This window comes from Eutrema salsugineum, unplaced genomic scaffold, assembly GCF_000478725.1.
Source record: "Eutrema salsugineum unplaced genomic scaffold, Eutsalg1_0 scaffold_4, whole genome shotgun sequence".
NCBI classification, from domain to species: domain Eukaryota; kingdom Viridiplantae; phylum Streptophyta; class Magnoliopsida; order Brassicales; family Brassicaceae; genus Eutrema; species Eutrema salsugineum.
In genome coordinates this window covers 6,422,878-6,435,026 of record NW_006256686.1, presented here as the reverse complement: position 1 = coordinate 6,435,026, position 12,149 = coordinate 6,422,878, and the positions used below count along the sequence as shown (strand labels likewise).

The 12,149-nt window shown below is 41.3% G+C and overlaps 3 non-coding genes across 3 annotated transcripts; all 3 read right to left on the bottom strand.

Annotated features, from left to right (window-relative positions):
* Positions 1-435: 435 nt before the first annotated feature.
* Positions 436-542, bottom strand: LOC112084757. The gene has a single exon (XR_002898418.1). It is a non-coding gene; the product is annotated as a small nucleolar RNA R71 (small nucleolar RNA).
* A 717-nt stretch (positions 543-1,259) lies between these two features.
* On the bottom strand, positions 1,260-1,366 carry LOC112084848. The gene has a single exon (XR_002898507.1). It is a non-coding gene; the product is annotated as a small nucleolar RNA R71 (small nucleolar RNA).
* A 10,199-nt stretch (positions 1,367-11,565) lies between these two features.
* On the bottom strand, positions 11,566-11,673 carry LOC112084966. Its single transcript, XR_002898612.1, has one exon. It is a non-coding gene; the product is annotated as a small nucleolar RNA R71 (small nucleolar RNA).
* Positions 11,674-12,149: the final 476 nt, after the last annotated feature.

The following is a 12,149-nucleotide window of genomic DNA, read 5'->3' as shown; positions in this document are numbered from 1 at the left end:
ATTCAAGTTCAACAGGCTCATGGTGGTAATGGAAACCACCAGGCTCAGCAAGAGGGTCCAGCACCACGTCCAAGAATAGTTATGGGAGCTGGTGATGAGGCCAATACTCAGGGTCAGAGATATGGGATTCAAGCTCCTACACCTGAAAACGATTTTGAGATCAAATCTGGCTTGATCAACATGGTGCAATCAAACAGGTTCCATGGCTTGGCAGTAGAAAATCCACTAGATCACATTGAAAACTTTGATAGAGTTTGTGATCTAACTAAGATGAATGGAGTGAGTGAGGACAGTTTCAAGTTGAGGCTGTTCCCTTTTTCTCTAGGAGACAAAGCTCATCAGTGGGAAAAATCTCTACCTCAAGGATCAGTCACAACATGGGAGCAATGCAAAAGAGCATTTCTAACCAAGTTCTTCTCTTCATCAAGAACAGCAAGGTTAAGAAATGAAATCTCAAGTTTTATTCAGAAGAACCATGAATCCTTTTGTGTGGCTTGGGAAATATTTAGAGGGTATACCATGCAATGCCCTCACCATGGATTCTCAGATGCTCATCTGCTAAGTACCTTCTACAGAGGTGCTTTACCAAAGGTCAGACTACTCTTGGACACTGCTTCAAATGGTAATTTCATGACCAAGGAAGTTAATGATGCCATGACCCTTGTGGAGAATGTAGCTCAGAGTGATGAGCTTTATGGAGCAGAGTTTGACAGGAATTCAAGAGGTGCTGTGTGTGCTGAAGAGGAAAGAACAAGGAAAGACATCTGGTCTCTCAATGAGAAGCTAGATAAACTTCTCTTAGCTTCTCATAAGTCAGTCAACTTGATTAGAGATGTGAATCATGTGTTTCAAGACACATTTCAAGGGGAAAACATCACAGCAGAGGTAAACTTTGTAGGTGGACAACAAGGTTACCAAAAAGGCTTTGCCTACTACAAGAATCACCCCACCCACAACTTTCACTTCCGAACCAGAATGAGTTTGAAGTCAATCCTCAAATCATCTCATTGGTGAAACAAAACCAATTCATGGAGTTCCTTCTGAACACCCAATGGACCATATCGAGCTCTTTGAAGAAATCTGCAGCATGATGAGAAAAACCAAGTTCCAGCAGACTATTTAAAGTGTAAGTTTTCCCTTTTTCATTAGCAGACAAAGCTCACCGTTGGTTGAAATCTTTGCCTGCAGGATCAATTACTAATTGGGAAGAGTGTAAAACTGCTTTCCTGAATCACTTCTATACTAATTCAAGGTCAAATTTGTTGAGAACAAAGATCTCAAGCTTTCAACAAAGACCGACTGAATCTTTCTATGAAGCCTGGGAACGTTTTAAGGAGTATGAACGTGATTGCCCTCACCATGCCTGGATCAAGCTTACTGGGCACATTTTACCGAGGTTTGCAACCAAAATACTAACTTTCACTTGATACAGCTTACAATGGAGATTTTGGACAAAAGACAATAGCCCAAGGAAGAGCCCTCATCGAAAATTTAGCTCAAACCAATAGCCATGATTGCCATAAATACGATCGATCGACGAAGCAAACCGGAACAGACAACAAGGAGATAACCGAGTTGAAGAACATGATGAGCCAGCTTCTAAAGAGCAACAATCGCCCAATCCATGCTTGTGAGACCAACAATGGAGCAGAAGATGAAGGACCTAGTGATATCGATCACATTAATCAAGCCTTTCAAGAAGAAGAGGTGAACTATGTAGGAGCACTATATCAAAATCGCTTCAACAATGGTTTCAACAACAACTTCCGGAATGCAAACTACAACAATCTCTCTTACCGCAATCCGAATGTGGAGAATCCTCAAAATCAGTACTACCCACCTCAGCAGAAATCCTTCCATAACAAGTTCCAAAGTGGAAACTTCGGAGGAATAGGAGCATATCAACCGCGACAGCCATATAACTACCAAGGTACGGGTTTTAACAATCAATTTGTACAACAGTAGGGAGTCACGACGAACCAGCTAGCTTCACAAATCGGTAGACTTGAACAGTCTATCCAACAGCTCGTTATGACGAACGAAAAAGCATCTAAACACGTGAACGTGAAAGTTGACTGCATGTACAATGATCTGAACGGGAAGTTTGAAGCTTTATCTTCGCACGTCAAAAAGCTAGACGTGCAAGTTGCCCAAACAGCCGACTCTATGAAGAGGTAAAGTGGAGTTCTTCCAAGAAGAGTTGAAGATAACCCTAAGAGGTTTTGCAACGCCATAACCACATTGCCCGAAGAAGAGACCAAAACCAATGGAAAGAAAGAAGAAACCCCAATCTTTGTACCACTTTACAAGGATGTCGATGCCAAGCAGCCACCATTTAAGGTACCTCAACGATCACCGTTTCAAAGGCTTACAAAAGCCAACGCTCCGGGACGTTTTGTTTTCCAATGTTTCATTTCAGTAATCAAGTTCACAGACTGCCTGTGCGATTCCGGAGCCAATGTCAACATCATGTCAAAAATGTTTGCCGAAAAATTGGGCATAAAAACCTTAAGGACATCGACAGTCAAGGTTATTTTTAGAGATTCCTCTCAAAAAGATACTGAAGGGGCGATTCATGATATACAAGTTCTAGTGGGAGATAAGATTGTTCCAGCAGATTTCCAAGTCCTCGAGATGGATAAAGACAAGGAGAGGCTATTCATTTTCGGGACACCATTCCTAGCTACCTGATAACACCGTATTTTGACCACTTTTATGGACCATTTTAAAATATTTTTCTATGTTTTTAATTGCTTTTAAGTACTTTTATTACGTTTTTCTAGTATTTGTAGTTCCAAGACTCTTTTTAGGTAACTTAGGGAAAAGCTTAACAAAATGGATAGAAAACCAGATTTCAGCTCAGAGTCAAACCGTCAGAAGTTCACCCCTGATTGAAGGCCTTCTCACTGTCTGATCCAGCTCAAATATGGAGATCTTAAAGATGGAAGTATCAGATTTCCAGCACACTTTACAGCTTGGCAATCCAAGGGTTCAATCAAAAGATACGCGAAGAGCAAGATGTCCCGTAAATCAGCCGGCAAGCGTTTCCACCTGCGGCCAACAGAGTATTTCCCGCGGTCAAAAGCACCGTGACTGCGGCCAGCCATCCATTTCCCGCGGTCACAGCCATCCCGATCGCGGCAAGCCAACTCCGAGCCCGAAGGCCCATTTCTGAAGCCCAGAATGATTCCCTCATTTGGAGAAACCCTAAGTGACGTCCAGAGATGTCTTGAGCACTATAAATACATGTCTTAGGAACCCTATTTCGGGATATGCGATCTTTCTTATTGTTTTAGAATACTTTTTAAGTTTTAGGGTTTAGGGTTTTGTGAATGCAGACGAGTCTTAAACATAATGCATCTCTTCTCTTCCAGGGCTAGAGTGGAAACCTACTGGTCAGGGTTGAGAGAGATAGTTGTCTATGATCACGACAGTGGCGTATTCATACTTCCGTGACTCCAGTTTGAAAAGTTTAAGCTAAGATCTTATCAATTTTACTCTCTAGCAATGTTTTGAATCGTTCGTACCCCTGAGAAAACCTCCCTGAACCCCAACGTCTTCTTTCCTATAGATTCACACCGTTTTTATTTCAAGATTTAGTTCAATATTTTCATTCCTTTTTAGTACATTTTCATTTAAGCAATTAGAATATCCGTTTTTCTCATTTTTATTCATTTCGTTAAGTTTAGTTATTAGGCCATTTAATTTCCGTAGTTTCTTTTTAGATTTCATTTTTACATTTTAAACACACCACCAAAACCCCCACAAAACCATTTGGTTCTAGACTTCCTTACTTTATATTTCTTTCAAAGGCTTTTGCAGGAAAAGATCCTCCTTCCCTGTGGATTCGATCCCTAAGTACTACAATCGATCAGCTGTGTACTTGCGGCTATTGATTTCATTTAGGGTAAAACTTGACACCCTCAACACGACACGCAATCAAGTTTTTGGCACCGTTGCCGGGGAAGGCACGCATTTTCTTTTCCGCAAAACCCCAAGAAAGGTTGGTAAATTGACTCTAGAACCCCTTTTCTGCATATTTCCATTTTTCAGTTATTTTGTTTCCATTTCATAAGATATGGATCCTATAAATCGAAATATACACTATGATGAAGGTTTCTATAACACTCCTCAAGCCACCAGACGCAGAGAAGAACACCAAGCCCGAAATCTTAGCTACATGGATCGATACAGCCAGCCAAACCACCCTTACCACCGACGCAGAGAGACTGTTGGACGCCGGGAAGATCCTTATGGCCCTCCTCTAACCTACTTCAAGCCACATGCCTACAATCCTCCACTGCAGAACCCTAGACAGCAAAAGGACAACTTGAGGATCAGCAGACGTTTGGGACGCCTCGATGGAATGATAAACCAGTTCCTTGATCAGCAGATTCTTACCGAAAACACCCTGCTCAAGAAAATTGATTCAATCTCTGAAGAGTTCAACAAAAAATTCGATGATATGGCCAATCATGTTCGAGTTTTGGAAGAACAAACCCACAAGGACTCACAAACACTAGCTGGGATGATCCACCAAGTCGCAACAGAGCAGACAAGACAATGAGAGAAGACATACGAAGAGTTGCAAGAGATCGAGCACAGGCTGAACAAACTCAAGCTCAAAGCACGGGAGATTGATGCAAGAATGGAGCAGATGCCAAACTTTGAGCAAATTGAGAGATTTTCTAAGAAATCTCCCAAAGATCCTGATGAAGATGCACAACAACGCCCTGGTATGAGTTCATATGATGCTAGTCTACCCAATAAAGAAGCTGGAGAGGTTCGTATCAAGTACAAGAAGGAAAAGACGGACTATGAGCAATTTACATTCGGGGCCGCAGGCCCGAGCGTTCCAACCGCGACCAAAGCCCTGTTTCCCGCGGTCGCGGCTCCTCTGACCGCGGGAGTTGGTCGCTTAGATGCACCTCTGGGTTTTGAGAGGAAAATAATACATCTTCTGTCCCAACTTCAACCTCCAGCACCTAAAAAAGCAACTCAGGAAGAAGAAAACCAAGTTTCAGATGAAGAAACAAATTGGCAGGAATCATTACCTTGTCTGATGGCAAAGGAATGTGTTCAAGATTCAGCTGACTCTTCAATCCAAGAAGAACAGACATGCAGTGAGATAAAGATGCCATACATCGATTCAATCATTGAATATGATGCTGCAGATTTCTTTTGTGAATCCTATTCTGCGTTTGAGACACCAGCCAACACCTACAGAGAAAGGCAAGTTCGAATTCTCCATAAGGTCAAGACTACAGGTCAGTTTCTTATCTCTTGTTCTATTAGAGGAAAAATGTTTAAAAACATGCTATGTGATTCTGGAGCTTGTCTTAACATGATGTCCAAGGCAAGTGCTTTGAGACTTGGTATTAAACACCTGCGCAGGACTAGAGCAAAGATTAGCCTAGCTGGTGATTCAAATGCAACACCTCAAGGAATAGCTCATGAAATTCCTTTGAGAATAGGAGATTGCATAATGCATGTTGACTTCTACATTGTCGAGACGAGAGATGCAACATATCCAGTGATTCTCGGATGGTCTTTTCTAGCAACTTCCGGAGCTATAATTGACTGGCCAAACCGTAGGATTTCATTTGCTAATATCGACAAAGATGTCTTCACAGAAGCTGTCCCATACAACAGCAAAGCAAGAAAACGTTCTGAAACAGAAGAGTTTGAAGAAGAACTTTGGAGTGACGAAGAACCTGCTAGGCAAAGCAAGGAGATGTCGAAAAAGACTTGTCTTAGGACAAGGTCTTTTTCATCAGACTAGGCAACGTCCAACACCAAAAGTCGAGCTAAACGACTTAAAACAAAAGCGCTTAATGGGAGGCAACCCATTTAGGTATTGTTTTCTTTAAAATTTTTCTTTCTTTTTCTTTTGATCTTTTTCTTTTTCTTAGTTTCAGGTGTTTCTTATAAAACAAAAAGCCAAAAAAAATCAAAAAACCAGAAAAAACCAAAAAGAAGGATGGTAACTGACTGCTCGGCGCAGCAGGAACCAAGGACAAGTAGGAAGAGGCCGCGAAATAAGCCCCCGCGGTCGCAGACGTTCTGATCACGGGAAACGCCTCATCGACCGCGGTCGCGTGATTCTGACCGCGGCCAAGCACTTGTTTGCCGCGGTCGTGTGACTCCTGACCGCGGCAATTGGTCGTTGAGATCAAACCCGACCCCAAACCACCCACTTCACCTCATTTCACCTCACCAATCACCACTCCACCTCATTCATCACTCTCCACCACCTTCATCACCTCCTAATCACCTTCCCAAACCTCTTCGGATGAATCCGGTTCATCTCCACCAGCATCCCGGATCCAGGTAAGTTCTCTTTATCCTTACCAATTCGATTATCTATTCATTTTTCTCATCCAATATCGACTTGTTTCACACTGAGGACAGTGTGATTTAAGTCTTGGGGGAGGATTTCATCCCTTTCTAATCACTTTTCTTTCATGAGTCTTGCATTATCTACACTTTTTGCATTTTCCTTAAAGTTTTTCAAAATCGGTTTTCAAAACAAAATACGTTTTAAAAAGGGAATGGTGAACATGAATCAATGATAGTTGACTTTGTGCTTTTAGTCTGTTCCTAGTGACATGCTCATTCATGATTTAAGACTAGACTAGGCGGTAGCTAAGCACATTTGAAACGAAGTACCCAAGAGGAATTTGAATGATTTCGATTTAGATGAAGGGATACACTAGCTCTGTTTTATTTGGACTTAATTTGGACTTATCTCATTGAAGCATCAGACCAGGGAAACGAATCATACATTCAGGACTGCTTTATCCTTTTACCACTCTCTGTTGATCCTGAATGGCTAGTTCATCTTTAGCTAGTTCCCCACCTTAACTAGTCCTCTTTCAAACCACATGCACTCTTGTTTTCTATTGTCTTATATGCAGATAAGTGCAAAAACGTTGGAGAGAAAGAGGAACAACGCAGTTTTCAGTCACCAAGGACAGAGACCTGCGATTTGCCGGAGGAGTTCCCAGAAGGATTCAACACAAGAGGAAGCTCAGTTTGCCTTAGAAAAATCTCAAATTTTGGTACAATCTCGTCCTCTAGTCTCTCTCTCTTTAAAAGGCAATTCCTTTCCAAAAAAACCAAAAAAAAAAAATCCGAAAATAAGAAAATAAAGAAAATAAAAGCCTTAGAGAGTCTAGAGATTCGAATTTTAATTCCTAAGGCAACTGGAGTTCGATTTTATGGAGTTTTGAAGATTGTTTTCTGATTCCCAGAAAGAATCTATGTCTGGGGGAATAGCTCTCTACAACAAAGGAGGAAGGATTATGCAACAACATTGGGCAAGAAGAAGTGACTGAAAACTGTGGTCATCAACAGATCCTTATCTCTCTTGCGGTTTTGCATATTATCTTGCATCCTCCAGATCTTCAGGTAACCCTAAACACTTTAACTCCACCACTTAAATAGCCCTTAATGCCAAATGCCGTCTACCCTGGATGATGTCTTTAATGAGAACTCACTATTGAACTTAATGAATGTAAAGAGCTAGTTGACTGGAATCAAGATTTAAATTGTTTAAGTTTTGCATGATGGAAAAAGTGGACTAGTATCTCTTGTGCATTGGTGAGAATTTTCTATACTAGGTTGTGGATTGATGCACTATCTTTGGTCCTAGTTTAGGAGTTCATGTCTATGAGATTTGTCCATTCCCTATTTTTGTTTTCACTTAACCAGTTTATGCTTTTGGTTTGTTAGAAGACAAACAAAGGTTTAAGTCTGGGGGAGTTGATAACACCGTCTTTTGACCACTTTTATGGACCATTTTGAAATATTTTTTCTATGTTTCTAATTGCTTTTAAGTACTTTTATTACGTTTTTCTAGTATTTGTAGTTCCAAGACTCTTTTCAGGTAACTTAGGGAAAAGCTTAACAAAATGGATAGAAAACCAGATTTCAGCTCAGAGTCAAACCGTCAGAAGTTCACCCCTGATTGAAGGCCTTCTCACCGTATGATCAGCTCAGATTTGGAGATCTTAAAGATGGAAGTATCAGCTTTCCATAACACTTTACAGCTTGGCAATCCAACGGTTCAATCAAAAGATACGCGAAGAGAAAGATGTCCCGTAAACCAGTCGGCAAGCGTTTCCACCCGCGGCCAACAGAGTATTTCCCACGGTCAGAAGCACCGTGACCGCGGCCAGCCATCCATTTCCCGCGGTCACAGCTATCCCGACCGCGGCAAGCCAACTCCGAGCCCGAAGGCCCATTTCTGAAGCCCACAATGATTTTCTCATTTGGAGAAACCCTAAGTGACGTCCAGAGATGTCTTGAGCACTATAAATACATGTCTTAGGAACCCTATTTCGGGATATGCTATCTTTCTTATTGTTTTAGAATACTTTTTAAGTTTTAGGTTTTAGGGAGAGAGAGATTTGTCTCTTGAACCCTTGTTCTTTCTTTTTCAATTTCGGTTTCTATTGTACTTATTAATACTATGTTTTTGATTTCGTTCATTATGTCTGAGTAGTTTTATTGTTGGGATTAAGGAATTTTCGATGGAGATTTATATGTTCGATGAGGATTCCATGAGCTTTTGAGCCGAATCTTAGAACGTTTTCTTCAGAATTCGTTTTTACTGCATGAGAGTAGCGTCATGAACTACAATCTGATCCAGATGCTTGGTGACACGAAAGTGTTCATCCGGTATCAGATCTAGTTTGGGAGAGCAAAACAAACATAGGAGTGGAAACCTACCTATGGGAGATTTGTGAATGCAGACGAGTCTTAAACATAATGCATCTCTTCTCTTCCAGGGCCAGAGTGGAAACCTACTGGTCAGGGTTGAGAGAGATAGTTATCTATGATCACGACAGTGGCGTATTCATACGTCCGTGACTCTAGTTCGAAAAGTTTAAGCTAAGATCTTATCAATTTTACTCTCTAGCAATGTTTTGAATCGTTCGTACCCCTGAGAAAACTTCCCTGAACCCCAACGCCTTCTTTCTTATAGATTCACACCATTTTTATTTCAAGTTTTAGTTCAATATTTTCATTCCTTTTTAGTATATTTTCATTTAAGAAATTAGAATATCCGTTTTTCTCATTTTTATTCATTTCGTTAAGTTTGGTTATTAGGCCATTTAATTTCCGTAGTTTCTTTTTAGATTTCGTTTTTACATTTTAAACACACCACCAAAACCCCCACAAAACCGTTTGGTTCTAGACTTCCTTACTTTATATTTCTTTCAAAGGCTTTTGCAGGAAAAGATCCTCCTTCCCTGTGGATTCGATCCCTAAGTACTCCAATCGATCAGCTGTGAACTTGCGGCTATTGATTTCATTTAGGGTAAAACTTGACACCCTCAACACGACACGCAATCAAGTTTTTGGCACCGTTGCCGGGGAAGGCACGCGTTTTCTTTTCTGCAAAACCCCAAGAAAGGTTGGTAAATCGACTCTAGAACCCCTTTTTCTGCATATTTCCATTTTTTGGTTATTTTGTTTCCATTTCATAAGATATGGATCCTATAAATCGAAATATACACTATGAGGAAGGTTTCTATAACACTCCTCAAGCCACCAGACGCAGAGAAGAACACCAAGCCAGAAATCTTAGCTACATGGATCGATACAGCCAGCCAAACCACCCTTACCACCGGCGCAGAGAGACTGTTGGACGCCGGGAAGATCCTTATTCCCTCCTCCAACCTACTTTGAGCCACACGCCTACAATCCTCCACTGCAGAACCCTAGACAGCAAAAGGACAACTTGAGGATCAGCAGACGTTTGGGACGCCTTGATGGAATGATAAACCAGTTCCTTGATCAGCAGATTCTTACCGAAAACTCCCTGCTCAAGAAAATTGATTCAATCTCTGAAGATTTCAACAAAAAATTCTATGATATGGCCAATCATGTTCGAGTTTTGGAAGAACAAACCCACAAGGACTCACAAACACTAGCTGGGATGATCCACCAAGTCGCAACAGAGCAGACAAGACAATGAGAGAAGACAGACGAAGAGTTGCAAGAGATCGAGCACAGGCTGAACAAACTCGAGCTCAAAGCACGGGAGATTGATGCAAGAATGGAGCAGATGCCTAACATTGAGCAAATTGAGAGATTTTCTAAGAAATCTCCCAAAGATCCTGATGAAGATGCACAACAATGCCCTGGTATGAGTTCATATGATGCTAGTCTACCCAATAAAGAAGCTGGAGAGGTTCGTATCAAGTACAAGAAGGAAGAGACGGACTATGAGCAATTTACATCCGGGGCCGCGGGCCCGAGCGTTTCAACCGCGGCCAAAGCCCTGTTTCCCGCGGTCGCGGCTCCTCTGACCGCGGGAGTTGGTCGCTCAGATGCACCTCCGGGTTTTGAGAGGAAAATAATACATCTTCTGTCCCAACTTCAACCTCCAGCATCTTCTGTTCTAGAGCATACGTAGTTGATTACCTTTATCAGTTGTTTAAAATCGACTTAGCTTAGTACATGAATCCCTGCGAAAACCCCTTGAGCCCCAACGTTTGTCTTTCATTGCTTACAATCTAGATTTCCATTCTGCTTTTCATTCGCTTATTACTTGCTTACATTCGCTTTTGTTTAATCGATTTTACTTGCTTTTATTTGCTTTCATTTTCAATCGCTATTTACTTGTTTCCATTCGCCTTAGTTAATCGTTTTTTATTTGCTTTAGTTGCTTTCGTTTTTATTTGCTTTTACTTGCTTAGCTTTCTAGTTTAGATTTTGTGACAACCAAAAACTCAAAACCAAAACCAAAACCCTTTTAGTTCTAATCTGATTTAAGCGTTGCAGTGAATTCGTACTGAAACAACTAAGTCTTTGTGGATCGATACCCTAAGTACTACAGCGAACATCTGTGCACTTGCAGACATTTAGGGGTTATAAATTTAAAACCTGAAGCTTAGTAAAATGAAAACAACCAACCCCGCTTTTGCTCGCATCAAGTTTTTGGCGCCGTTGCCGGGGACTTTGATTTGTTTTGTTGCGAATCCCAGCTTAAATCCATTAGAACACTTGTTTATTTTTACTTTTTCTTTTGAATTTTTCAGGTTTCTCTGCGATGAGAGACCGGGAACATGTTCCCGGGACTCTTGGTGATCCACCAAATCGTGTGGATGGTGATCCTAGCGATGATGACCTGACTGACGATGAACCGATCTATGATGACAATGAGCTAATCGGATCGACAAAACGTGAAGATGATGATGAACTGATTGGAAGTTTCGATTCACTCAAAAAATTAATGGGAGATCGAAGAGCTATTCAACCAACCTTACCAGAGGATGGCAAAACCGAAATTAAGGTACCCCATATCCATTTAGTTCAACAAAATCAATTCTCTGGTTATTCATTCGAAAACCCGATAGATCATATCGAGACGTTCGAAGAATTATGTGCAACCATTACAGCAAATGGGGATTACCACAAATGTAGTCTTTTCACATTCTCTTTGAAAGACAATGCCAGCAAATGGCTAAAATCTTTACCGCCTGCTTCACTAAAAGCATGGGCAGCGTGTAGAACTGCTTTCCTAAATCGTTTTTATACTAGAAATCGTTCAAATCTCTTAAGAAAGAAGATAAGAACTTATAAACAAAAAGAAGATGAAGATCTTTTAGATACTTGGGAAAGATTAAGGGAATACCAAAGAGATTGTCCACACCATGGATATGCCGAGGAATACCTGCTGGGTATCTTCTATCGCGGTATAACTCCAGAGTTACGACACTCTTTCGACATAGCAAGTAATGGAGATTTCACAACTAGATCTGTAGAATTTAGGAAACAGCATCCGAAATCAAGTAACCTTTGGTAATTCTGCACTTCCTGAGAAGAAAGAAGAAATTTCGGAAGTTAAGTGTCTTCGTCACATAATGAGTCATCTTGGATTGCAACAGCCAAATAGGGTACACAATACGCGTAACTTTGATGGCTGGGACAACCCAATGGATTCTTATGGTCAAGGGATGGTTAACACTGCAGAAGTCTATCAAATTCAAGATTTTCCATTTGTTTCTGATCACCGCGGGTCCATTCATCCGGACCGCGGCAAACCAAGCTTTCACCGCGGTCGTGATGCTGCTGACCGCGGCCAAGACATATTTCACCGTGGTCGCGAGCCTTCTGACCGCGGGAAACTGTCTTCC